General features: G+C 32.7%; 1 protein-coding gene across 11 annotated transcripts in view; it reads right to left on the reverse strand.

The window, feature by feature from the left end:
- Positions 1–3,154, reverse strand: part of LOC116849333 (protein unc-79 homolog) — a 736,358-nt gene that overhangs the window by 493,843 nt on the left and 239,361 nt on the right. The gene's annotated exons all lie outside the window — the stretch shown is intronic.

Below are 3,154 nucleotides of genomic sequence, written 5' to 3' on the forward strand. Positions count from 1 at the left end.
AAAAAATCCTTATTATCAAAATCAAATTTTGAAAATAAATGCAATACATTTATGTAGATATGGATATGGATATATGGTAGATATGGATTAGAAAATATTTATAATTCTGATCAGAGCGGATTTCAGTTAGAATTTCATTCCGGTCGTACGTTATCACATAAAGGCACAAAAAAGATAGAATCTGTAGTACAGTCCATATCAGCAACTACGCATAGTTATACTATACAGCCGACAATTTCAGCGGATGGTAGATTATTGTCTCCGCTTTTCATTGTTTTAAAGGAAGTAACAGGAACATTTGGTCCTAGAGTACAGGAAACTATGTTCAAAGCGCCTAATATTTTTGTTACGGCTTCTACATCAGGAAAATTAACGTCAAATCATGTAAAAACCTGGTTGAAAGAAGTATTTTTTCCGAATGTTGGGCCACAATCTGTATTATTATTAGATTCTTGGAGTGGGCATTGTCCCAACATAATAGCGGAAACTAGAACAGATTATGCAACAGATATTGTTTTTCTAACAATTCCAGCCGGTACAACAGGACAAATACAGCCATTAGATGTATACGGCTTCCGATTATGGAAAAATTTTATTAGACATTTTTCTGATACTGTTTTATTGTTAAATCTTGCAATTGAACTTCATACTAGAAATAATATTTTGAAATTACAATCATTAACGCACCATCAATTCTCGTCGCCTAGGTTTCAAAGTTTATTTCGATATGCATGGTTTAAAAGTGGATATGTAGAGATTAGACCAACAGAGTTTCAAACACCGGTTGAATTTTGTTTCCAAAGGGATTCGAAAGTAAATTGCGATATTTGTGGCGAAACTGCCATAATTACTTGTTCTTGGTGTAAAAAATCGCTTTGTATTACACATTTTTTCCATGATCATCATCTTTGTAACGAATATGTGCAATAAATATAATACATTATCCGTTCATATGCAAATTCTGTACTGTTGCTTTAAAATATATTGTTAAATAAATGTTATTGTTAAATATTGTTCTACTACAATTTATTATTCCTTTCTACTTTGTTTCCTTATATTACTATTCCATAATTTATCCGGAGTTCTCTGTTATCTTTAGCAATTAGTAATTATATATTGTATATTCACATTACACGCTTTCTCTCTCTTGCAAAAGTAATAGAATATGTGTTTCTTTTATTTCATGCATTACAATTTTATTTTAACCTGCCTTGATCTTGTATCAATTTACTTTGCAGTAAACATATTTAATATACATTGAAAACTTCTGTACAAATTGCGACGCCGCGCACATTTGCTACTGTTGTTATATATGCTTACTGTTGTTTATCTCTGCTTACGTCTTTATTTCGTATATTACATATCATATGATTAGAATTAATTCGTTTTTATCTTGTAATATGAGAAAATATGCGCAAGTAGTTATAAAACATAGCGCAAGTGAAGAGAAGTAATCCAACGCAACGTACAGTACTTACCTACTCGCACAACGCGGTGCCTATAACGCGAAGTTATCAGTCATGTAGTTTTGCCAAGAATTGAATCGAGGAACCATACTATTATTATATATCGATGGATTTGGCATGAAATGCTTTTTAATTTTTGTCCTTACAAAAACTTAAAAATTTGCAAAGGTGACGAAGGGGAGAGGGAGGGGGGGGGTGAAATATTGCATTTTAAAAAATTTGAATAGACCGATGGAAAGGGCATAAGATACTGTAAAACTTTTGTCTGAAATATTTTTTCATATACCTCATATTTTAGGAAATATTAAATAAAATTGAAAAATCCGTTTTTTTCATGGGGTGGTTTCAACCCCTAAACCTCGAGATAAGCACATAAAAAAAAATACGTGTCTAATGTTTTTTGATGCTCTACAACATATCCAATGCTCATCAAATTCGGTGAGGGACGCCCCCGACCGTTTCCTTGTGAGTCAAACAATCGCAAAACTGTCTGAGAAGTTTTTTTAGTACGAAATCTTATCTTTCTAACGCCATCTAGCGTAAACCGATCGCACTTATACAACGCGAGATACACATTACTAAAGCCATCTATTGGAAAAATAATGGATTTCTTTTTACTACACCTTATACATATAAATGATATAACTGAAGTCTGTCCAGAAGAGTGCAATATAAAAATGTTTGCAGACGACATATACGACGCTTATATACGTAAGTGGAGAAAGTAGCGAGGATATAGAAATAAAAATGAACACAGTTTTTTATACAATAGTACATTGGATGAATATAAATAAGCTAAAAATTAATGCTGATAAAACGAAATATTATAATATATGATAGTTAGAAGTATTCGAAAAGAATTGAGATATAATACTAATTTGAAATGTCTGGATGGAATTGAAATAGAACGTGTAGAAGCTATGAAATACCTAGGTATAATTATAGACGATAGACTTCGATTTCAAGATCACTGCGATTATATATTAAAGAAAATAGGTAAGAAAACGAGTTTTTTAAACAGAGTAGGTAATTATGTATCGATGTATACTAGATGTATTATAGTTCCGCATTTTGAGTATTGCGCGACGCTGTTAATAGGCATGGGCGAGACGCAGATAACCCAACTACAGAAGGTACAAAACAGAGCTATGATGGTAATACTTCAGTGTGATAGATATGCCAAAGTGAAAGACATGCTGGAAGCGTATATGTTGCAATATATGTCAGTAAGACAAAGGTTATAACGATATAATATATGTATATTTATTTTTAAGATATTAAACGATATGCTGCCGGCTCAATTAAGGAATAGGATACAAATAGTAGGAGATGAATGCACAAGAGAAACGAGACAAGCGGGTAATATTGAACTCCAGTTTAGAAAAACAAAGAGTGCACAGAAAAGTCTATTTTATGAGGGAGTGAAAATGTATAATGCGCTGCCAGCGGAAATAAAAAATTGTGGTAGGCTTGATTTGTTTAAAATAAAGCTGTGTGTGAAGACACATATTTACAATACTGTAAATTATGTATATTAAAATGTCTATGTAAATAGCTGAGAAAGCTAAATAAAAGATCATCTCTCTCTCTCTCTCTCTCTTTCTTTCTCTCTCTCTCTTTCTCTCCCTCTCTCTCTCTCTCTCTCTCTCTCTCTCTCTCTCTCTCTCTCTCTCTCTCTCGCACGCGCT

Source organism: Odontomachus brunneus, unplaced genomic scaffold (assembly GCF_010583005.1).
Source record: "Odontomachus brunneus isolate Ranch 3 - 2012 unplaced genomic scaffold, Obru_v1 Obru_scaffold_112, whole genome shotgun sequence".
Lineage (NCBI taxonomy): Eukaryota > Metazoa > Arthropoda > Insecta > Hymenoptera > Formicidae > Odontomachus > Odontomachus brunneus.